The 26315-nt window shown below is 45.8% G+C and overlaps 1 protein-coding gene across 1 annotated transcript in view; it reads left to right on the top strand.

The window, feature by feature from the left end:
• Positions 1–201: 201 nt before the first annotated feature.
• DNMBP (dynamin binding protein) overlaps positions 202–26315 on the top strand; it is a 138514-nt gene continuing 112400 nt past the window's right edge. The window contains exon 1 of the mRNA XM_088452188.1: positions 202–312. The gene's annotated coding sequence lies outside the window, so the exon portion shown is untranslated. The remainder of the gene's footprint in view (positions 313–26315) is intronic.

Raw genomic sequence — 26315 nt, 5'->3', positions numbered from 1 at the left:
AGTTCTGAGTGAGCACGTCACATTTTAGTTTTAGTGGTGCCCCCAGGGCATGGACCACCTACACGCCTGCAGAGCGGTGTCGGGCGGCAGGCAGCAGCAGGCAGGGGGCGGTGGGTGGAATGAGATCCTTGGCTGGATGTGCGGGGGGTGGAGTAGCTGGGACAGGGCAGTCTCATGACTCTCTCCGGGCGGGGCTGCTGCGGGCCGCTGATCCAACTTGTTGGAGTCTTCAATAAAGCGACTCAAGCGAGTGCCAGGCTGACCGGGGACGGGGAGGACAAGCTGAGCGTGGAGCTTGGCACCTGGGTGCAGGTAGGGAGACCTCCGGAGAACTGAGATGCCCTGGCAGGGAGCTGGGGTGGGTGTACCAGTGTCCCTCAGGGAGGTTGTTAAACATTAACACCTCGTCTGCCAGGTGGAGGAGGGTGGGTGCAGGGATACCTAATATATCTCTATATAGGGGGACTGCTCTGTAGTTATTACCCTGAAACGGGCTGGCATCAAGGCTCAATTATAAGTACCTATAGTTTTATTCATGTATAAAACAGGGGGATATAATTACTATTATATTATTATTATTGCTATTTTAAATTGGTTAATAGTTGGTAAATGCAATTGTGCAAACTGCAGCTGCTGCAGAACATCTTACAGTTATCCTAGTTCAGTATGTTTCGCACTTCTCCAGTAGGTTTTCATCCTCATTACCATCTGAAGGTTTACTTATTTCATTTGTATCAAATTGTCCCTAAAACATCAATTATTACATTGTTTATATACTGAAGTAATTTTCTAATCTGTTATAGTGGTGATATATTGTTTTAGGGGCTGCCTTTCCCATCTAGCATCAGACCTTAGTGCAGTGGTTTCCATTCTCGGTCCTCAAGGCACCCACCCGTCCTGGTTTTAAGAATATCCATGGTCGAGCACAGATGATTAAATCAAATTGACTGAAGAAATAATTATTAAGTCAGCTGTGCTCAAGCATGGCTATCCTTAAAACCTGGACTGTTAGGGTGCCTTGAGGTCCGAGTTTGGAAACCTCTGCCTAAAGTGTATACAGTGTTTATTGACCCATGTGTATATGTTGACATGCTGTAGGTATATGAACACATGAGCTGTGAGTAGAGTGCTCACTTGTATTAGGATATTGATGCAATGAGGTCTTGGAGAGAGAGAAACTGTACAGAGATAAAGTACCAACCAATCAGCTCCTCTGTCACTTTACAGGCTGTTGGATGGAGATAAAGTGAACGCAGATAAAGTACCATACTGCTAACTGCCATGTCACAGGCGGTGTTTGAAAAATGACAGCAGCTGATTGGTTGGTACTTTATCTCCGTTCACTTTATCTCCATCCAAGGCTTAGTAAATAGATCCGGTACCAATCAGCTTCTAACTGCCATGTCTCAGGCTGTTTTGAAAAATGCCACATTACTATATAATTCATTGGACGCGTGGAGCACTTCCAGCACAACGTCAGGGGAGGTATCATGCCATACCCTAATACATTGTTGCCAAAAACTTTAATTTTCCAGCCCAAGTGGTGTTGGCTGCATAAAGATAGCACAATTAGCTAAAACACCTTTGCATGTGGCGTCCCTCCCCGCTGTGTCACCCGGTGCAGGGAGGGACGCTGAAAAGATGTGTGGTCACGCGGGAAGAGGGCATGGTCATGCAGGAAGGGGGCGTAGTCACGCCTCCCGAACCCCCGTGCCTATTACTTGGTGGGGAAGGGGGGGGTGCAGTAGGTCCCTGTGTGGAGTTCCGTCCGGCTCACTCAGTAACAGGAGCTGAGTGCTGCACCTTATGTTACAGTGCAGCACCCGGCTCCTGTCAGTGAGGGGGTAGTCTGCACCTTGGTGTGACACCTGGGTGCGGACTGCACCCCCCTTGTGACGCCACTGGCATGTACTGATGTTTGGGATGAAAGTGTGGTTGTAGTAATCTATCAGGTCTCTATTTGCTATATAATCGCAGCATTATATGGGGTTGATATAATTTGGTGCTAATCGCGTTACGGAGCTCAATTCCATATCGCACCTACATTATGGATTTTCATTCGTTCCCGTTGAGGCGTCTGCAAATATGTGATATTTTATTTTTTGTTCTCACAATGCCGGAGGTTCCATATATGGAAAATATAAGCGCACCCTCACATTGTCGGCAACAAGACCGCTAACTGAATCAACCCCTATATGTACATTCTATATACTTGTGACTATTTGTTATAGTGTAATTACATGGTGAATTATGCGCCATCACTGACAGTAGTAAACTGATCACTTTCATTATGGTGGTAATTAAATGTTTCCATAACAGTATATGTACACCGATCAGCCATATCAATAAAACCACTGGCAGGTCAAGTGAAGAACATTAATTATCTTGTTACAATGGTGCCTGTTAAAGGGCGGAATATATTAGGCAGCAAGTGAACACACAGTTCTTGAAGTTGATGTGTTGGAAACAGGAAAAATGACCAAGTGTAAGGATCTGAGAGACTTTGACAAGGGCTAAACTGTGATGGCTAGGCGACTGGGTCAGACCATCTCCAAAATGACAAGTCTTATGGGGTATGCCGGTATTCAGTGGTTAGTACCTACCATAAGTGGCCCAATGATAACCGGTGACAGGGTCCGATCCCACAGAAGAGCTACTGTAGCACAAATTACTGAAAAAGTTAATGCTGGCTGTGATAGAAAGGTGTCAGAACACACACAGCATCGCAGCTCGCTTCGTACGGGGCTGGTAGTCGTAAGGGTAACTTTACTAAAGTGAGAGTTTTTAGAAGTGGAGATGTTGCCCATAGCAACCAATCAGATTCTACTTAACATTTATCTAGCACCTTCTGGAAGATAATAGCTAGAATTTGATTGGTTGCTATGGGCAACATCTCCACTTCTAAAAAACTCTCACTTTAGTAAATTTGCCCGCCGTAGACTGGTCAGAGGGCCCATGCTGACCACTGCCCAAAGCACTTACAATGGGCAAGTACTCCTTAAGCAATATTGCCATTTATTATATAGTGTTCATTCTAGCACCCTGCACCTGTCACGACCCGTGCAGTTACTCTTTCCTGCCTGGGGTGTCGCTCTCTGCTCTGGTGCTTCTAGCACACTCTGCTGATGCATCAAACTGCATAGATACAGACCAGAGTGTGCTAGAAGCCCCAGAGCAGAGAGCGACACCCCAGGCGGGAAAGAGGAACTGCACAGGTTGTGACAGGTGCAGGGTGTTAGAATAAACACTATTATATGACAGTAACTGGTGGTGAGAAGGTGGCTACATTATGCATTTAGGGGGAGATTTAGCAAATCTTCTAAAGGGCAAAAGGTGTTGCTCATAACAACCAATCAGATAAATCAATAGAATTTGATACACTACTTCCATGGAATATATCACTGCCCTCCTCCATGCTAAAATGCCAACATTTCATGAAGTTTGGACCCCTTGGGATTCTCACTTTAATAGGACTCTTCCATGTCTGGTTTGACCCTTATTTTGGATTATTAGAACTGTTTATTTATCTATTTATTTATGTCTTCTTCGCTCCAGTAAACCTGGTTGTATTATTTTCTTGCTGACACCCTATTGATTCTGCTACCTGGTGTTCCCCCCTCCCCATTCTATATTCCCCCCCTCCCCATTCTATATTCCCCCCTCTCTTATTCTGTATTCACTACTGTATTTGCTAGTTGTTACTGGTTTTTACACCCTAACTTTTCAAAACAAAAATCCCGAAAACAAGGTCGTTTGATGTCTTTTTATTATCTTTTTTTTTTTATGGGTGTATGTAATTTTTCTTTTCTTATTTACCTGTTCTCTACATTTAATAAGTATAAAGATAGTGGCTATTATTTATATTTTACATTTTATAAAATTTAAAGCTAGAATCTGATTGGATGCTGTAGGTCACAACTCCACTTTTCATTTTAGAGGGTTTGTTAAATACCCCTTTGGTCACAAATAGGAATATTTTATGCTCACTGCAACCATTAATAATAAACTGAGGTTCAGTGGTTGAATGTACTAGATCAGAGGTTCCCAAAGTCCGCCATTACAGTTCACGTTTTAGGGATATCCATTCTTGAGCACAGGTGACTTAATTAGTACCTCAATCCATTTGATTTAACCATCTGGACTCAAGCTTGGATATCCCTAAAACGTGGACTGTAATGACGGACTTTGGGAACCTCTGTACTAGATAAATGATAGCTATAATCTCATTGGTTGCTATGGGCAGTTTCTCCACTTGCCCTCTTTGTAGGGGAGATCAGTGTTCTTGCCACGCTTTACCTCCCAGGCACCGTCTGGCTAAATTCCCCTGCTGCCCGGCACTGCGACGCGGCCTAAAGTCACTCTGCACTGTTGCATATAAAGACGTCAGTCCAGCGCGACTTATTGGCCGCCTCACAGTGCCAGGAGGCATCACACTGTAAGGCAGAGCAGATCCCTCCGCCAGTGTAAAAGGAAGGGCGTGGTTACTGACGGGAACAGTCTTCGGTGAACATTGAAGAGAGTGGAGTTCCTGCATCCACTCTCTGTGTTTCAGTGGCCGCAGGTTTGTTACTGGGCCTTCTCTGTAGCCAGCAAGTGGGGCAGTACTGGGCAGCGATGCCAACTGTGTCCAGCCAGGAAGAGGGGCTGTCTAGGATCCATAAATCAAGTAGGCAGTATCTGATCAGCTGTTAAAAAAGTTACTTGTGTTCAGAAAAGCAATTGGGCAGTACCTGGGCCACTCTTAGAATTTATTTTTTTTTACAAAAAGCAAGTGGGTAGTATCTGGGACAGGCTTAGAAAATGTTTTTGTCCAAAAAGCAAGTGGGCAGTATCTCGGCTGCTGTAATAATAAATGCTCTACTTTAAAACTTATTAAAACCTGTGTAAGGAATCCCATGAAGCAGAGCGCACTAAATAATATGATGCTGATATCGCCAGTGGGACCAGATCCTTCAGACTTTGACTATGGAAAAGCTGCAGATGGCTGGGCCTCTATTGAAGAAGAGAATAATTAATATATAAAATGTTAATCTTGAGTTTAAATCAATATCAGGTCAGGATTTCAACATTGCATTATTGCTACTTTTTGATGCCACCCTGCTGGCAAATTTTCTGTGAAGAACACTTGAGATGTGTCCCACAATATTCGTAGTTTTGAAGACCTATTTTGCAAAGTACTCAGATAAATCTTTATTTGCACTGTACTTTAGATCTAGGACAGACTTCTAGTATAAATGATGGGAGGGTTTTACTAAACCTGTAATGAGGCAAAGATTATAGTAAGGGATTTTCTGTTGAGTCAATTACCAGTTTCTATCCCTGTGACGTGGCTGTAGAGGTTCTAATGATGATCCTGTGTGACAATTCATTTAATCTGCAGGCAAATAGTATAGGTTTCTTCCTCTGGCTCCAGAGATGTGAGCAGGTATGATGCTGTCGGGCTATCCAATGCACCCAGTGTCCGCCAGCTTGTTACTGCTTGTGCGTAAAAATAGAGGCACGTGGCTGATCCTCTCTGAGAGATAATCAGCCTCATTCTAGAAAGGTTGCAGAGAGGTGAGAGAGGGGTAACGCAACAGCTGTGGTGCACTTTATGTGAGGGCGGCTTTTGTGTTGACAGTGTACAGCTAAAAAATTCTAGCTTAAGGAGCACGTAATCCTAAGATTGGAATGTTCACATGTGAGCTATGAAGGTAGAATACTTTCTTTAGTGTTAGACTGACATTAATGACATTCTGCTGCAGTTTTGCAGTATTAGCCTCTCATTACAGGCCGCTGGTCCCTTCCATGTCTTCCTGAGAAGCAGCATTTTAAGACTTGCGTGGACCCGTGTGCAAATATCCTTGTTCCTTCCTCACACCTGAAAGAGAGAAAAAAAAAAAGATACCATAGTATTTTATTTTAATTATTTATCACCGGTTATTTATATAGCGCGCACATATTCCGCAGCGCTTTACAGAGCATATTTGGCCATTCACATCAGTCCCTGCCCCAGTGGAGCTTACACTCTATGGGGGTCATTCAGACCCACTCGCGAGCGGCAGTACGCTCGCAAGTGGGTCGATGTTCCCCACTGCGCATGCTCCGTCGTGCGCATGCGCGAGAGAAGGACTTTCCTTCGCTCGGAGTGTCTCATCAAAGGGGGCGTGCTGTCGATGGTGACTGACAGCACGCCCCCTTTGGTGGGCGTGCCGGGGGCGTGCCTGCCAGACGGAGGCGTTCCCATGGGAACGCCTACCGTCTGAAGCCGGCCCCACTGACATCACTAGTGATGTCAGTGGGAGTGATTTTGGCTCTGATAGAGCCAAAATCACTCCTGGCCTTGCGGTTGGGAAACCCAACCGCAGGCTTTCACTCGCAGTTCCGATGGTCAAGACCATCGCGACCATCTTTTTGCACGCTCGTATATGCTGTGGATGGTGACCCACAGCTATACGAGCGTCCAGGAGGACGCTCCATATTAATGGAGGAGGGCCCTGATTCAGAGCGAGCGGTCTGGTCAGAGCGTCCGGCTCTGAATCAGGGCCTATATTCCCTACCACATGCTCACACACTAGGGTTAATTTGTGTTGGGAGACAGTTAACCTACCAGTATATTTTTGGAATGTGGGAGGAAAACGGAGTGCCCCGAGGAAACCCACGCAAGCACAGGGAGAATATACAAACTCCACACAGGTAGGGCCGTGGTGGGAATCGAAGCCATGACCTCAGTGCTGTGAGGCAGTAATGCTAACCATTACACAGTCTGTGCTGCCCCCTATATATTATAGTAAAATATATAATCTGGCATTATCTTCATAAATATGGAGCCAGCGCAATATTTCTGGTGATAATTTGAGAAATATGCCGCTGATGCGGGTATATTGTTAAACATAAATTGTATATAAAATGGGTTCTTGTGTACTGAATAGTAAGAAAATATGAAAAATCCTTTGATTTTTTTATTTGTTAGTGCACAATAATTTTGTAAAGCGCGCCTGCCCTGAATATCAGGCCTGGCGTCCCTTGTTTTGGGTCCTGATCCGTAGATGATTGATACCATGATTGCAGTTACATATTTTACAAAAGTTTGTAAAAACAAAGGCGTCGTATTTCTTGTAGACTATCGGCGAGAGCTGTAAATAACATAAATAGTTTAGTTTTGTTTCCTAAAGATATTTGTACCTTAAGAAAGTTTAAATGTACCTTTCTAGAGTTTATGCATGTGTTGGACATAGTTTTATACTATCCTTTATCCGACTAATCATCCATAATTGTCTACCCGCCCTCTGTTATATTTGCTCCTCTCTAGATGTATCCATGCCTCAGGGACATTATCATGCTCTCTCACATCTCATAAGGCCACAACTCCGAGCTGTTGTACAGTGGGGATTATGGGGTCTATTTACTAAGCAGTGTTAGGAGACAGAGTGAAAAGTGATAAGATGCCAGCCAATCAGCGCCCAACTGTCATTTTTCAAACACAGCCTGTGAAATAACAGTTAGGAGCTGATTGGCTGGCACCTTATCACTTTTCACTCTGTCTCCCAGTCCTAACACTGCTTAGTAAATAGACCCCTAGATCAGAAGTGCTGGGAAATGCGGCTCTCCCTATGCTGTGAACAGGACCCAGGTCGGATGACCTGAGAAACCTGTTTTCAATGAGTTTTACCCATGTAAAAACCTGCTTGAGACCCGGGAAGGAACACTGGGTCAGTTGACCCAAAATTTTTTCCTAGGAGCCTTTACCACTGAGCCGTATCCCGGGATGACATGGCAATAACCCGGGTTTTAGCGACTGTGGGAAAAGGAGTATAAGATTGATTGGAGAACTCTGGGAGGAGATTACTTGATTATTGGAAGCAAAGACCATTACTGATAACTACATAGAATGGTGAGTTCTGGAGGAGATAAATTGATTATTGGAAGCAAAGACCATAAATGATAACTGTATGGAAGGAATGTAGTTGGCATCCCGATGGTCAGGATGTTGGCGCTCAGAATGCCGGCGCCAGAATCCTGATAGCAGTCAGAACCTGACCGCTGACATCCCGACGATAAGTATTAGGGTTAGTAACTAGGGGGAGGGTTAAGCTACCCAAGGGTAGGTGGGGAAAGAGGGAGGGGTTAATGATAGGCTGCAGGGGGGGAGGGGGCAGTAAGGTTTAGGCTGCGGGAGGGGGTTGTTAGGTTTAGGGATAGGGTTAGAGTACTTAACTACAGGTGTTGGTATTTCAGATCAGTTGGGATTCTGAGCGCTGATCTTGTGTGTGCCAGGACTGCGGCAACGACAGGGCGCAGTAGTTGCCGGCCGGGGGTTTCTGCACTCTCCCGAAAAGGGGCCATGGCCAGCCAGGGAGGGGGTATCCTTGGCATGCACCTCCACTTTGTCACACTTGGGAGCATGCCCAGCACTTACAGAGGTGCTGGGCGTCCCCCAGGCTCTCCCCTTGCACACGGCGTTTACTCACCCGGCAGTGATCGGTCCCCGCCGACTTTTCCCACCCGTGGAACATTGGGGCCCGCGGGTGGGGAAGGCTGAGGGCATGCTGTTTTAGTGGGGCGCCTCACTAAAAACAAGCTAGCGGGTACACTACGTATGGAATGGCGAGCTCTACCAGCTATCACCATCCGAGAAACTTCTTACCGTCAGGAAGATTTGTAAACAATGATCCCTTAATATTTTAATTTGGCAAATTGAAATCTGCGTTGTGGGAAGCAGGAGCACTTACATACAGTAAATAGCTGAGATGGGTTAGCTGATGCGAACAATCGCCTAGAAGATTAAGGTTGACAAATGACGAGTAAAAGTTCTGGAAAGCTGGATCTCTGGGCCTGATTCAGCAAGGATCGCAATTGCTAAGCTGCACGCAGGCTATAGATGTATGATGTATGCACGCAGGCTATAGATGTATGATGTATGCACGCAGGCTACAGCTGTATGATGTATGCACGCAGGCTACAGATGTATGATGTATGCACACAGGCTATAGATATGATGTATGCTCGCAGGCTACAGCTGTATGATGTATGCACGCAGGCTACAGCTGTATGATGTATGCACGCAGGCTACAGCTGTATGATGTATGCACGCAGGCTACAGATGTATGATATATGCACGCAGGCTACAGATGTATGATATATGCACACAGGCTACAGATGTATGATGTATGCACACAGGCTATAGATATGATGTATGCACGCAGGAAGCTTTGCAATTTCGATCCTAGCAATAATGCAAATGCAGCAGGAGGTGTATGACAGCCCTGCTGCATTTGCGATTGCGGTGCTGGGTTCACCATTGTGACCATCGGTGATCGATGGTCACGATGGTAGACGGTGGCGGCCAGCTGAACATCATTAATAAGCCTAGCTACATCATCCCATAATCTTCAGGCAGGTACACCAGATAATGTTTAGCTTTTGTTGCCCGCTCTGTTCTGGCTGGTCACCGAGAAGATACCATATATGTCACCAGGGGGTAACTGGTACATCTCTGAGTTTACAATGTCTTAGGCAGACTGCTTTGAAGACACAACTGCACATTGATTTTAGAGGGAATATAGATATATCTATATAGGACAGGAATATGATCGCGTTAACCACTGCCACTGGGGTCACTGCAGAGAGAGCCTATTGTTCAACAGTAACCTAAAGGGAAATAATCACTGAGTGCTCTGGAGTGTTGTCCGAGGTAACAGACCTCGCCGTCTCCACTCCTCTGTCATTGACGCAGGGAACTAGCCGAATTTACTACTTTTTTAAAGTCCAAGGATGCTTAGATATCCCCACAGGCAGAATCCGGGACTAGTGACTCCTAGGGGTAAATTTACTAAGATGGGAGTTCTATTGAGAGGGGCCAGTTTTAAACAAGTTGAATGGCAGGCAAACAGGGCAGCGCTTCAGGACAACACCTCTCACCACTGTGATGTTGGAGTCTCTCTTCGTCTCCTGCTGGCACTAGAACCACAAACATGGAGGATCTTTTCCACCTGAGGTAAAACTCCTCCAGGTGTGGCCCCTGCTTCCTCAGTCCTATGCTCAACTAACTGTTGGTTGCAGTGTTCCTGTTCTTCCAGGCACCATCTTGTGCTTGCTTCTGGTGCCACAGTTCTTCCCGCCTGATGCATGAGGACACCTGTATGCGCCCTTTTCTATTGCCTGATGGTTATACCCACACATTAATGAGGCTTCACATTTTCCATAGACTATACCATACTGTCATGACCATCACAGTTTATGTATGTAGCCTAAAATTAACAGGACCTCCCATAGGTTGAGCAACATCACATTATATAAACAGTCCCAGAAACAGGGCATATTACATATGCTATGACTTCTAAAGATGGTGACAACGAAAACAGGAGAGCAGAGGATCACTAAGCTAAGTAAACTTACATTCATTTAAAGTCTGCTGCCTAACATTGGAAACTGGTTCCTGGAAGTCTGTATAATGTTGGCACCCATTTGCTTGAGCATAAATAATTATCCAGCGAACTGCATGTCCCATTTCCAGAGGACACCAAAACCCACGGGACTTCCAGCCCATCATGGCCGATGGCTAGTGGAGTTCATGCAGAGATTTTCTCATGGCTGGTGCAACATTTTTCTGAGTGTCCTCGGAAGGCTTAGGTTGTCCTCGTCCACACAGGTGAAAATACCTTTCTAAGCAGGGACGTATTTAGAGAGCAGGGGGCCCGTGTTCACTCACCATCTGGGGCCCCCTCCTCTCTCTCCGGCGGCCGCGTCGTACTGACAGGTTCAGTGGACTCCGGGCCCTAGTCTGCGATTTCGCTCATGCGCACAGGCCCACCTAGAGCCATGGCAGGCCTGGGTGACGGGGCGTGGCCTAATCATGGGAGGCGTGGCCACGCCCCCTTCTGGAAAAAAAAGAAGCTTCGCAGCGCCACTGCTTGCTGGGGAGGGGGGGCGCTCTGAGCTCCCTCAGCCCTGCTCAAAGCCAGGGGTGGCGCGATCAGTGTGATCGCTCCCCCCCCCCCACAGGTATAGCTGCTCTGGCTGCTGCTCAGCAATCTCCCAAATGAGGGACCCCTGCCGGGCCCCTCATGAAGCCCGGGTAATCTGTACCAGCTCCCCCCCTCTCTCGGCGCCCCTGAATGCGCAGAACGCCAGGAAAGTGGCTGCTGTGGCCATTTTCCAGGCGTTCTGTCTAGCGTCTCTCCAGCTGACGTAGGACTTCGGAGAGGTAAGTTATATTATATATTCGCCCCTGTCTCTAAGGGTATGTGATGGAGGATCTAGCTGCAGATATAGAGCCCACCTAAGGACATAAATGCCACACTGCTAAATGGCAATATCGCTGCTCTGGTGATGCATGTAATAATGTCTAGTACTAGGCTAATGGGGATGCCTGGGTGGGTTACTCTTTATTAGTGTTATCCCCAGCAACTGCTTTCATCACAATTGGGTATGAGCAGGGGTGGCTCCAGAGGTGGGGCTGCAGCGCAGTTCAAAATTCAAAAAGGGGAACCACCCCAAATGCTGCCAAACATCGCCGGCTGGCAGTTGGTGTGGTTCCCCTATTTGAATTTTGAACTGCGATGCAGCCCCAGCTCTGGAGCTGCCACTGGGTATGAGCAAACAAGGACATGACTCTCTCCACTGTAATGTCAGGTGGGTGATGCACACACTGCCTGGGCACTGCCAGGAAATGGTAAGTGATGAAACGTACACATGGTACCGATGTATACGCAGGACTGCGAGGTATTACGGATGTGAGAAAGCAGCAGTGGGCGTCTCTCTGCTGGCTGAGCTGTGGCAGACATTAGCATATTTTCGCAACTGCATTGCATCCGATTAGGCAGCTGCGATTGTAACTGAATACTGAATCAGGCCCTTGGTCCAGCCTATAGTTACTGGAATTGCCCACAGTTTCCTCAGTATGACATGGAATTTTGTCTACGTGAGACCGCTCCGTTACAGCTGGAGCAGCATAACTAGGTTGTAAGTGGAGACGTGAGTGAAATGCATATGATTCTGCATTGTCCACACCGGTGTGCGCAGAAATTCATAGGGTGCGCAGTGCAAAAATGTACAGCTCATGTTCTGCTATCCGCCATACACTCAGCTCTGCACTGCGCAGAAGGTCTTTAGAAGCAAATAATTTGGGCCAGTTACAGAATAATTTAACCAATCCTCAATACATTGGCGTAAGTTTAAGGAAATTTATTTTTAGTTTATTTTAATTTATAAGTGAATTTTAAATGTATGTGAATTCTACAAAAGCCATTTATTTGTACCTTTGGGTGGAGAAACGGCAGTTGTGTGGCACAGACTAAGCCAGTACTTGTGTAGGCAAGCTAAGAACATTCCTGCAACAGCGATATATTTATATATACATTTCCTAATATTTACTTATACAAAGTAAAAATAGAAATAGAATTTATATGTTTTGGTTTTGTTGTATATTGTAGAGTCTGTTTTGGCATACATGTTATGCCTTTTTAAGGATACAGTAGAGGTGTGTATGTGTATACATTCTCGCTCTAACACACCCTCTCTCTCGTGCCAGAAGTCATGGGATAGCAGTATGTAAAGGTAATGGCAGGTGGTGCCACTGTTCTGTGATGTCTAGGAAATGCCCATACCTGCATCAGTTGTAATGTGACCTCTCATGAGTCAGTTTGAACACCGGCTAGGTTGCTCATGGCAAGGAGACGTGAATATTCAGAGTTTGGACAGGGCATGATAGTGGGTGTGTACATTCAACATTCCACGATCTACGGTGTCACCTGTGTACCGGGAATACCTCATGGAAGGCATTGCCACTCACCATGGACAGCGCAATGGCTGACCACAGGTGCTTAATGGCTGTGACCAGCGGCATTTGGCCAGAGTTGTCTGTGGTAACAGACAAGCGAGACTGGCTCTAATCACATCCCCTTGTCAGATTCGCTCAGATCATTACACTTGCCCATTTTTCCTGCTTCCCACACATCAGGTTCAACAACTGACCGTTCACTTGCTGCCTAATATATCCCTCCCCTTGACAGACTCTGTTGTAATGAGATAATATATACTTCACCTGTCAGTGGTTGTAATGTTATGGCTAATAAGCCATTGCTTATTGTATTTGTTTCCTGACGACGGGGTTGCGGACCCCGAAACGTTGACACGATGACTTCACACTAAAAATTTACTTGTATCCAGTCTCTGAGTGACGCCTTTTTTCTGCATTGTAGAGTTGGAGGTTTTTGGCCTGCCTAAAGGAAGGCACCAGAGCAAGTTACCCCTGAGGGGGTTCCGGAGTGCCGGGATAATTGGAATATATATATATATATATTTCTTATTAAGTAAGCACCATAAAGCAGTCAACTCTTTATCCACTTGTGATACTTCTATAGGGCACCATATGAGTTTTCAGAGCCATATACAGTGGCACACGGTACCTAACTGTGCCTTCAGGACACCAGCTCATAAAAGATTGCAAATGTCTGGTAATGTGATATAATTATGCCAAATGACGACACAAATTGGTGCTCATCTAGCCTGTACTTGTGTCTCTCTATGAGCCTCCCATTGAAACGCACTGTGAAACGCAGTGGATTATTATCAGTTATCTTTATAGCACACACATATTACGCAGTGCTTTACAGAGAATAGTTAATCATTCACATCAGCCCCTGCCCCAGTGGAGCTTACAATCTATATTCCCTACCGCGTGATCACACACCTACACTGGGGTTAATTTTTGCCAGAATCCAGTTAACCTACCAGTATATTATTGGAGTGTGGTATGCAACCAAAGCACCTGGAGGAAACGAACGCAAAAACAAGAAGATCATGCAAACTCCACACACATAGCGCCTTGGTCTTGAATTGAACCCGTGACTTCAGTGCAGTGATGTAGCAATGTTAAACACTACGCCAGAGGTTCCCAAACTCTGCCATTACTGTCCACATTTTAAGGATATCCATGCTTGAGCACAGGTGACTTAATTCGTACCTCAGTCAATTTGATTTAACCATCTGGGACTTAAACATGGATATCCTTAAAACCTGGACTGTAATGGCAGAGTTTGAGAAACTCTGCATTGCGCCCGTATAGATCATAGGTACATGGGTGATTATTATAAATGGTTGCTTATAGCCTGGCTGAAATTTGCTGTTTGGCTAAAGCAGAGAGACAAACCTGCTGTCAGGGCATATTGGGACTTGTAGTTTAACAAAATCAAACAATCCACTTGTGATCATAGTTAAAAAGGAAAAGTGCCAAATCGGTGACATTTGCTTCCAGGGCAGGACAGTATTGTCCTGCGGAGTATTAGCATGTTAGTCAGCACAGGAGGAGCGCGGCTTGTAACATTGCATTGTGTATTATTCTTCTATAGACACATAACATTAATAAAATGATTCCCTTGTAGATGGTAATAAGCGAGTAATATATTTGTATCGACGTGACGTTCATTCTGTGATTCTTCCCACTTGTCTCAACTCCCCAAATGCCGAGTCCATAAATCTTCTGTTGTGATCAGTGCAATAGCCCTATTCATTGCTATGATTTTGTGTGGGTTTATTATGTCCTTATTGTCGGTATTAGTCACTGACTGACTCGTTGTACTGGGAAAAGTTTCCTTTTTGTTTGTACCAATGTCGCAACCATGTACTGTTCTAATATAGCTCCAAAAACATACTGGTAGGTTAGTTGGCATCTGATAAAAAAACGGACAAGTTTGTGTTCTGGGGGTATATTTACTAAAGTGAGTTTTTAGAATGGTTGCTATGGGCAACATCACATCAGATTCTAGCCATTCTCTTCTAGAAGCTGCTAGTTAAATGCTAAGTAGAATCTGATTGGTTGCTATGGGCAACATGTCCACTTCTAAAAACTCTCCCTTTAGTAAATATACCCCCAGATGATAGAGACTATAAATTTATTGTAAGCTCCACTAGGGCACCTGATAAAGTCCTGAGAGAGGACGAAACGCATTGACATAAGGGGCGTTCATAGCTGCACACCTTGCAGACTGACTTTTCATTTGTGTCAACCGAAAAATAACTCATCAATCTACATTTTGTACCTGATTCCGAGATTTCCGCAATGCCGACATTTACACAGATCAATCGATTGTTAGCCATTGCACATGCGGAAACGCCGCTCTGCGCATGCGATTGTATTGCAATTATGCTTGTACAGAGGATCCACTTGCAAAGTGAGTAACAGGTAGTGAGCGTTTAGGGGAGGTAATGGGGAGACGGTGAGAAAAACGCAGGAGTGTCTGACCGTTTAAACGCCGTTTTATGGGCGTGCATAATTAGCCCTTACGATCATCTTTACAGCACGAGATCTCTCAGCGTGTCCGGAGTGTGCCGCAGTCTTTAAATCGGGTAACTGCCCGATCTGAATCGATGTTCCCGATGTTTACGCTGTTGCACGTCCTCTGACGTATGTGAGAAGGCAGCAGTGGGCGTCCCCATGCTCGGGGAAGCTTTTGGATACATTACCATATTTTCGTTATTGCAGTGTGTAAGAGATCGCACTTGTGATTGCATTAGCGTAATTCTCAGAATCAGGCCCTTTGTACCTTCTTAAGATGGCGAGAGCGACGCAGTGACAAACCGCAGTAATCTTAGATTACTGCCAGGGACATATGAAGAGTGGAGGGGGGCCCGTGTGCAGTCTCTATACGTGGCCCCCTCCTCTCCACCTGGTTGCCGACAGCGCACTGAGCGCAGCAGACTCCAGGCACTAGAGTAGACTATAGTGCTATGCTGGAGTCTACTGCGTATGTGCAGGTCACAAGGAAAATGGCAGCCATTTTCCCGGTGATCTCCTCACTGCGCCTGCGCAAAACACCCGGAAAACAGTCGTGGCAGCCATTTTCCCGGTGATCTCCTCACTGCGCCTGCGCAAAACATCCGGAAAACAGTCGTGGCAGCCATTTTCCAGGCGATTTGTAGAACGATGGTATCGCCGATGCGGGACTCCAGAGAGGTAAGTATTTAATAAATGGGTGCAGAGTGTGCGATGTGGGGTCCCCCTGGTTCAGGGGCTCCTGTGCACCGCACACCCTTCCCCCATTATATATACGATTACTGCTGTTTGTTAAATACAGAAAGGATGACATAACCCCTATAGAACAGAACATTAACACTGACTTTTTAATTTTAAACATCGATAACAAAAGCACAGAGAACACTCCCAGGCCTAATTCGGGCGGAAGGCCAAAGTTAGTGCAGTGGAGCGAATGTTTTTCTATTGCGCATGCTTCTAATCTGCTAAAAAGAAGTACTGCAACGCTGTTAAAAGGGGCCCTTTGTGTGCTAAAAGGTTTATGCAGTAATTTTATCAATTATACATTTATTATGTGATCCTTACTAGTGTTTATGATCTTTGCTTTATTGTAGGTTTTACTAATATATGTCTAGATTGAAAAAATATTGTCTTTGGTTTAAAGGGAAGCCTCCTAGATTTTAAAAAGAAGATAAAATAGTATTATATCATATTGATACTAAATTAGCACAGGCCCTGATTCAGAGCCGGACGCTCTGAAAGAGCGCTCGCTCTGCATCAGGGCTTTTTTTTTTTTTTGGTGCGGCCCCCTGGCCGCTGGCATAGCTGTGGGTGACCACCCACAACTATTGCGAGCGGCCAGGATGATGGTCAAGACCATCGGGGCTTGCGACGAGACCCTTATGGTAGGGTCTCGTGGCCGCAAGCCCCAGAGAGCTTCTGGCTCTAATAGAGCTGGAAGCTCTCCCACTGACATCACTGGTGATGTCAGTGGGACCGCCCACAAACGGCAGGCGTTCTCAGGGGAACTCCTCCGTTTGTGAAGCCACCCCCCACCACGCCTACAAAAAGGGGCGAGCTGTCGATCAACATCGACAGCCGCCCCTTTTGTAGTGAGCCACGGAGCGAAAGAATTTCCCTCTCACTCTGGGGCTTGCGCAGTGCCGCCGCTGCGCGTGCGCAGAGCACACCATCGACCCGCTCGCGAGCGGGTCTGAATCAGGCCCACAGTCCGTTCCCTTTTCCACTGGGGCAAGGACTACTGTGAATGAATAAAATATTCTCTGTAAAGTGCTGTGGAATATATGTGTGCACTATATAAATAATAAGTAAAATGTGATTTTGTCAAGTCTAGTATAGCCAAATTGCCTTGGTTTGTTTTTGCAGCACCGGTATGCATGCACGGAACAGGAAAGTGCTAGAAACTCTTGGTATAATGGGTCTAAACTCTAAACACAAGTAAATGTTTATAATAGCCTGTAATACAGAGATATCCATCTGTAATAGCTGAGCAGCTGTGTTCTGTTATATAGTAGTGGTAGTTATAATGACGGCGTCTTCTGCTGGAACCTTTTAGTGAAATATGCTCTATGAATGGGAGAGAGGCAGGGCCATAATGAGGGGTGTCCAACCAGTGCCATTGCCCAGAGAGTAAGGTCAAGGGGCGGCACTGTTGCTACCTTAATGTCACTCTGCCACACTTCACCCTCATGCAAAGAAGGCCGGAGGGAACATCACTTAGCGCTGGGAAAAGGGGCAGGATAAGACATTTGCCCCTCTCGCTCTCTCTTAGGGGTATATTTACTAAAGTTAGATTTTTTTAGAAGTGGAGATGTTGCCCATAGCAACCATTTAGATTCTAGCTATTATCTTCTAGAAAGTGCTAGATAAATTGTAAGTAGAATCTGGTTGCTATGGGCAACAGCTCCACTTCTTAAAAAAAAACAAAAAACCCTGCACTTTAGTAAATATACCCTTTAGGCTCAAATGATATCACAGGGTGGGATGTATTAAGGTTGCGGTGACCCATTCCGCCAGTCACCGCAACCTTACTAATATATTCGATTAGTATCGCAAAGGACAGCTCTTGCGATGAGAGTTGCCCTTTGCGAAGCAGCCGACGGCGGAGGGGGCTGGGTCTCACGAGACCCCCTCACCCGAGTCCCGGGAGCTTCCTGCTAGTGACCTGTGCAGGAACCCCACGGGCTCCTCCCTACACCCGGAAGAAGATTAGGAGGAGGCGGAGTACCCAGCAGGAGCACGGGATGGCAACCATGGAGAGCAGGTGAGTGGGGGCCAGTTCTGGGCGGCGAGGTGGCAGTGAAACGTTGGGTGCAGGATGCGGTAAGAAGCCCATAGGCTTCTATGGGGAAACGCCAGGTTTTTCTGGCGTTACCCTCCGCACCGATAAAAGGATGGCTGGGGCTTAGTACTTATGAAAATGCGCTAAAAACCCAGAAACCGGGGTTTTTACTGCATTTTTCCTTTAGTACATCCCGCCATCAATATGTAAAATTAACATTTTGGAGGCGCAGATGGATCAGTCAGAGGAGATGCTCAGGATCACCTGTGCATCGGGCAATATGGGTTATTTACCGCCTTGTAAAAGTTCTAATCTGAAAGCGTCACGTGTCTGCTTTTGTAGAAATGTACCTGAGATTGTAGAAATCTGCCATCTGCTCCTGTTATGTAGCAATGTTGCTTTGGAACAATCCAGCTTTAGCTGTGCTGAGTACGTGAGGAATCATCCTCTCCAGGGGCCCCATTTACTAACGAAATATAACCCCTTTAGCGCTCGGTAAAGGGGTTATACCGTCTTTCTGTATTTAGTAAACAGCGGTTGTCTTTAATTACCGCTGTTTTTACAGCACTGCTCCCGCCATCTTTTAGATGGCGAGAGCGATGCGGGCCCCATTGCTGGCAATGGAAATCCAGCGGTGACTTTCCGGCTTCCGCGAAGCCTTCCAGCCACTGCCGGGTCCCCGTGTCATGCACATGCGCAGACGGCCTAGAGCCCCGTCGCTGGCAGCGAGGACGGGACCTGGATTTCGCGGGACCTCGCCGGAGGGGTAAGTATTACTAAATACCAGTGGAATTTTCGTTTGTATCACAGTGATACTAAATGAAAAATTGCCGCTGGTATTTGGTTCGTTTGTAAATGGGGCTCCAGGTGAGAATTATTGGAACATGCGGGTGTGCATGGTTTTGTGTTGCATAGGGCAGGATTAGCAATGGGAAGAGTGGGACTACAGCTCCAGGCCTCCACATAAAAATAGGCCCGTTGCCACACAGCTAACCACACAGCGACTCATTTATCAATGAGTTTTATTGTTCACAACGCGTGATAAAACTTGTTGCCTATGATAAATGGTGCTCCAGCCAATCAGCTCCCAACTGTCATGCTCTATGACTGGGAGAGAGGCCGGGCCATAATGAGGGATGTTACTGTTTGAAAAACGACAGTTGGAAGCTGATTGGCTGGAGCACCGTTATCATACGCAATGAGTTTTATCACTCGTTGTGAATAATAAAACTTCTTGATAGATGAGGCTGACAGTCAGCCATATATCATAAGTATTACAATTGGATTTCTATTTTCCTCACCTAAGGCGTCTAGTCATCATCCTATAATTTTCATTTTTACTTCCTATTCATGTAGCTTGTGTAACGCACGAGATATCGCTGATATTTCCTGATTACAGTCCTGCCGCAGAAATTTCCACACTCTTTATGGATGTGGAAATTGTGCCATACATCAAGTTTAGAAAACGCTATTTTTTTGTGTGAAACGGTATGTCATTCTGAGATGGGGGCGATGAATCCCTCCATTATTTAGATAGAATTCGATGGCAGTTCTAAACTTAAGGCCCCCATACATCAGAGATGGATTGCAGCAATCGTGCAATTTGCAATCGATTTGTGTATAAAAATCTGCAATGTATGGGCTTCACAGATCGCAGATTGCAACCAAAAAGTGATTGGAATTGTTTAATCAGATTGTCCAACATGTTGGATTTCACAGATCGATTGGGGCTGTAGATTGCTAGTGTATGGACATGATCAGCAGATTTGCAGACCGTTTCTAGCAAAATGATGGGTCTTTCAAGATTGCCAGATCTGTGTTTGCTGCAATCGATCTGCAAATCACTGAAAAAGATCTGTAGTGTATGGGCGCAGATTGCTCGATTGGGAAATCCTAAGATCGGGCAATAAATCTTCAAATTGTTCAGTTGTGGTTTTCAGATTGCTGATGTATGGGGGCCTTAACTTGACACTTTTTTTTTTTTTTTAGGTTTGATGAACAGACCCCTCTATGATGCAATTTTTCAAGTTTTATGTATTTAGACTTTGGGGGGGGGGGGCAGATGTACTAAGCTCTGGAAAGTGATAAACTACCAGCCAATTAGCTCCTAACTGTCATTTTCCAAACACAACCTGTAACATGAGTTAGGAGCTGAGTGGCTGGTAGTTTCACTTTCCAGAGCTTAGTACATCTCCCCCTCAGGCTGACAGTGTAGTGGGTGCACACGCCCACATGGCGCTAGCCACACCCACACAGCATTGGTCACACCTGCCCAACTTCTCATAATAAGTCCTTGATTGTTTTTTCAGTCCCAGGCCCATGTGGTATTTAATGCCAGCCCTGGTGGTGCAGGAGCAGTTGGTGCTGCTACAGGAATGCAGTGAGACTGTTGCTATCATTGGTTGGTGTGGTCCGCAGATAGCTAACGAACTTAAAAGATGATTTATTAGCCATAAGCCATATTAACAATTAGATGTCAGCCCTCGTCAGCCTAATGGTTTTCATCGGTTTAATGCATCCGTTTAGGTACCATGCCTCGATCTCTGATCAGCAGAGTAAAATAATTATTCTCTGAGCAGTCACCATTGCTCAAATAAAGCCAATTTAAAGATTGTAGGTGAAGGTACAGAGAGTAATGGAGTCTGCTGTGTGACTGGACAGATCTGATTCTCCATGCCTAATTATCCGGACCCTTAGGCACACATTTTTTTCTTTCTTTATTTAAACAAAAATCAGTCCCGTAAACAGGTGATTATATGTAACCTTGTCTGGTCTAACAGTGAGGCTGGCTTTAATTACTTTCAGAGGCTTTACTAAGCTCTCATCTGTAGAGTTTCCTCTTCAGGGTACAGACTTAAACATGACCCCTGTCTGCACAATGTCATATACAATTACTATTACTGTTTATTTTCTGAATGTAACGCATACTTCCGACTTTCTAGCTGCCCCCTCTGGGTGGGGGCAGCCAGGTCAGGTCGGCACAGCGAGGGGAGTTGCGGTGGCAATGGTGGGCAGTTCGGGGGCCTGTCGGCATCATTGCATCCCCGTCCCCGCTACACAATGTCGAGAATGCCAGCATTGTAAAGCAGGGGACGTGGCTATGATGACGCGGCGTGTTGTATATTTAATCATCGGGGGGCCATCCGATGATGAATAGGCCCCATATGTGGTTCATTTTGTATTGTTGCCTTGCTGACATATCCAACCTCCTATCAGCCTCAATTTCTCCACTTCCACAGGGGCATCATCTTATTTATTTATTACCAGTTAGTTATATAGCGCACACATATTCCGCAGCGCTTTACAGAGAACATTTGACCATTCACATCAGTCCCTGCCCCAGTGGAGCTTACACTCTATGTTTCCTACAACATGTACAAGCACTTACACGATATGGTTAATTTGTGTTGGGAGCCAATTAACCTACCAGTATATATTTGGCTTGCAAGAAATTGAGCATTAATTGAATCCATTCTTCCTGACACACTCAAGTTAAAAACGTAGAAGATCCACCCTCATACTTAACGGTCGGCAAGCTGTTCTCTTCTTCATTGACCTGAAGCATTCTAAAGGTAAAAATGCGGTTTTACTGCATTTCCTGAATGTACTAACCAATTGGAATGTGATACATTCCGGTGCTTCGTCCTGATGGGTAACGCCACCTTCAGTTGTCGTTACCCAATAGAACAGGGCTCGACAAATATTTCTAAAATCTGGTAGCAAGCTTAAAAATATAGGAGCCAGACCATCGTCCCAAACCAAAACCTTTTATACTACCCCACATGCTTGGGGTGGCCCACCTATTTGCCTTTTAGTGACCTGGGCCTAACGCCCAGGTCACTCACACCTATTTTGGGGGGCAGATACCTTAGATTGGGCCTAATGCCCCCTATGTAGCCCGGGCCTTGTGCCCACCTATATGCACACAGGCCTATTGCCTGATTTACCCAACGGGCCTAGTACCCAACAACCCTGGTGGTCTAGGGAGGGGTTTATAGTAGGCCTCACAGAGGGCCTACCTGCTACGGTGGAAGAGGCTGGAGCTTCGTTAGCTCTTTCACTTTCCACCCCCGCAGTCCTTTCCAGTCCTCAGCCTCTTTTCTTCTTTCATCCGGCGCCTCCTGTCTTCTCTTTTGTTCACGACGTCTTCTGGCGGCCGCCGGAACACTTCTCTCTTCTTTGGGAGGTCTAGTCTGCTCCCCCTCTGCCGCCGAACTGCTGTTTCCCGCTCAGCAGAGTCTAATACAAGATGCCGCGAGTGGGCGGGGCTATGACGCAGCGAGCCGTGATTGGCTCGTAGCGTCTGCCTCCTATTGGCTGCTGGACCACGAGCCAGAGCCAAACACCCGCAGCTATATCAAGGCTACCGGGTGATGGCTCCAGGTGCAGGCTTACTGTAGCCCAAGTCCTGCCCGCCGCCACTTTACCGCTAACGCTGGTGGAAGGGACCAGGCGGTCCCTTCACCAGATACCAGCCGCTTCTGCTTACCCGACGCTGGGAGCAGAAACAGCATCCCAGCGCCGGCCAGGGATGTGTCCCGCAGGGGACACATCTCCTTTGCCAGCCCCTGCAGCTGTGCCGATGCTGGGATCAGCCACTTGAACCCAGCAGGCTTTGCAAAATCCAGTCGCCAGGTCTGAAAACTTGGTCGCCATGGCGACCGGGATTTGTCGGGCCCTGCAATAGAAGCCTATGGGCTTCTTATCGAGACGCTCCAGGCTGGGAGGGATCTGATCGGATCCCTCCCATGAGCCCCCACGGCTGGCGTCCTTCTGCACATGCGCAGATGGATGCCAGAAAAACTTCTAGGTATTAAACTCTGAAGTCCCTCTGCCCGGCAGCATCGCAAAGGACAGCTCTTATCGGGAGAGCTGTCCTTTGCAAAATTCTTGGTACATACCTCGGTAATAAGCCACGGTATGTACCCGAAGTCGGAGGATGTACTTCATCACTAATGCAATGCTTAGTATATCCTGCCCATAGAGCGGTTAGAGTATTTATTCTGATACTCTGCAATTGTCTTTGCCAGGCTTTATGTAAAGCCTAACAATTAAAATTATCATTGGGGGCTGGATGACCCCCTACGATTAAGTATCCAACTCGCTGCGAGATGCGGAGGTGGATAGTTAACTATCAGAGCAATTCTGTATTGCTCCGAAAAGCAGCTATCCCCGCTGTCAGTAACTCTGATACAGAAGTAGCAATGATACTTACTGGTACCACCTGGCCAACTGCACCTGAGGTCACACATAAGCACGGCCGCTGGGGGACTCAGTTTCGGAGGCATCTGCTTTGATCCCTCTTTGCAACCTTGGACTTCCTTCCCATAGGACGGTCCAGGGGTTCGGGAACCAATGCGTGCTGATTGCAGCAGTTTTCGGAGTTTGTTGAATACTAGGTGGCCCTGTCAGGCCCCTAATAATGAATGGGCCAATTACAAAAAAAAACCATGCTGAAACTAGTGCTTCTGCATGTGTAACAGGCCCGTAAGTAAAGATGAATGGGCCCCTTAATGAGAAAAAAAAAACATAATAATGTTAATGATTCCACATACTGGGGGCCCAAAACTAATTTTTTTTTTTTTTTTTTTACAATCACAACTTAATTGTTTTGTCCCAGTCTATTCAACTGGGCAAATAAACAGAACATGCGCGTTAGTATGTTAGACCTATGTCATGTTTAGGTTAGCTGGTGTCCTTGGAGGGTACGATAGCTGAAAGCAGTTAAGGGCGACACAATCATCACATGAGGTTTCGGTTAGAGGGAGACTAAGTGAAACAGTCTGTGAAAGGCGGAGGGGAATGTGATCTGATTGCTGCTCACAAATTTGTCTTCACTTCCTATTCTCTGTTACTCATGGTACAGTAGTGATACTGTACACTCAGCATTTATTTACTTTTTTTTTTTTTTTAACAAACCTGCTGTCTATTGTTTTCAGGCGTAAGCGAGGGAAAGTCCGCCCAAGGCTGCTTGTTTTGTTAAGGCTTTAGCTGTCCAGGTTCCTGCAGATTCTGTTGACCCATTCAGTAGCCTTTTTTAATTGGCCTAGCATTGTGGTCATGTTCTGACTTCTGACCAATGAAAAATCTGACTAATAAAATGTGTGGCTAACATTACATGTGTGAGAATTAAATCCACTTCCTGGTGTTTCCCGCATCAAAGGACATTGGTCAGGGCAGCAATCATGCTTTTGATCCTGACATTTACTAAAGTGCAGGTTTTTAAGTGGAGATGTTGCCCATAGCAACCGATCAGATTCCACTTATCATTTATCTAGCTCCTTCTAAAAGATAGGTAGAGGTAAATTTACTAAAGTGAGAGTTTTTTTTAAGTGAGTTTTAAAAGTGATGTTGCCCATAGCAACCAATCAGATTCTACTTAGCATTTAACTAGCACTTTCTAGAAGATAATAGCTAGAATCTGATTGGTTGCTATGGGCAACATCACTTTTAAAACTCACTTCTAAAAACTGTCACTTTAGTAAATTTACCCCATAGAATCTGGTTGCTATGGGCAACAACTCCACTTCTAACATTCTTATGGCCCCTACACACTACACAGTATCTTTAACGATTTGGCCGATTCCAACAAATTGGAACGACAAATCGTTAAATATGTGTAGTGTGTATGCAGCACATTGTGTAGTGTGCGCTCCCTTGGGGTCGTCGGCCTCATCGCCTGTTCTTATGTGCAGCATATCGGGCGGGTTCGGGCACCGGATCACTCAGTGTGTACGGACCGCCCGACATGTCGGCCCATCGGCGCTAGGATCGTGGGCGACATCGCTGGGTACACACATCATTTAGTGTGTACCCAGCTTAACACTTTAGTAAATATACCCCTTAGTGCAAACCATACCTGGTACATAAGAGATGCACTGCCCTGTGTAATACGTACATATGGGTTTAAAGGTATGACACACAGAGTGTGGCAGGGATGTCTAGTGCCCATGATTGATAGCAGGGTACTTCTCAAAACGCCAGTGTGTAGGCCCCACAGTGATTTCACTTTGTACCTTTAGAGAAAAGTCTCTGGTTGGATTTGTAGTTGTTTTTGCCATAGGAAATGCCAACATAGGTCTTGCACCGTTTTGCCAGCAGCCGAGAATGTTTTTTTACATGTATGGTGGCAGATGCACAGATGAACGCAAGCTGACCATAATTGCACCCACGTTGAAATAAATTTTACAAATATCCATCTGAAAACAGACATATTTACGTGTATGCACAACTCTGCATAGCACGCCGTACCGTGGACGCGCCGTCTCGGATGTGTCACGTGCAACTTATAATGGCCCATGCTTGCGTACGCTTAGCTCCGGAGCATGCACAGTGCAAAATATACGCTTTGCAAACTGACTTGCGTTCAACTCTGGATCAGCATTTATTTACTAACAATTTTTACTAGCAGTTCTAGTTTTTTCAAAACTGCTTGTATGTATATATATTTATATACTGTATGTGTATTTGTAGTTAATGGATTTTTTTTGCTTGTCAATTTCAATTTGTGTGTGAGTCTGGTCAATGTTTTATTTCTCTTCAGGAAGGTATGGGGGTGGGAAACCAAAGTAATGTTTTACAATAACAAAAACAAACAAACAAACAAAAAGCACCATTGTGTGTTAAGGGGAGAGGGCAGTATTGGTGCTTGGGATACTGCATACCTGAAGATAAGTGATGTGAGGGTCTGCGTGCCAAGGACAAATTATGCCCTTCTATAGTGCTCGTTCGGCAGTGAGTATTTTTGGAGGTAGCTACACTGTGCCACTGTATCCTGGGTTTGGTCCTCTCTGTGTAACAGATTTAATAGTGAGTAATTGTGCATCACGTGCTTATAATAATCAAAAAAACAAAAGCCTGATAGACCTGCCAACATTCCTGGTCCAGGCACAAACTGTGCATTGTTTCCACGAGATGGTTCTAATGAGAGAATGAATCTACCGGCATCAGCAGTAAGAGCTGCAATGGTATCGGGCCGGGCACACCGTCTATTGCTGCTGTTTGTTTACAGTCCGCAGACAAACCTGGAATTCCCGAACAATGACTGTCCCATGACCAGTTGTCAGGACCTGCTGACCTATAATTACTCTTACACCCTGTTACTCATTCATAATCTGCAATGTATCAGCTGTGTGCAGGTATGCTGCCAGTTCGGTGTATGCACTGTATCCTGGGGCACCTGTGAGGGCCAGAAAATATAGTGCACCCTAATTATTGTTAACACTGTCTGATGGTATATTATGTGTGTGTTTCTTTATCTGAGCTGTAAAAAAATTTCAA

The sequence above is a fragment of the Taudactylus pleione genome, unplaced genomic scaffold, assembly GCF_031769625.1.
Source record: "Taudactylus pleione unplaced genomic scaffold, aTauple2 ptg000034l, whole genome shotgun sequence".
Lineage (NCBI taxonomy): Eukaryota > Metazoa > Chordata > Amphibia > Anura > Myobatrachidae > Taudactylus > Taudactylus pleione.
This window is presented reverse-complemented; position numbering and strand designations above follow the sequence as displayed.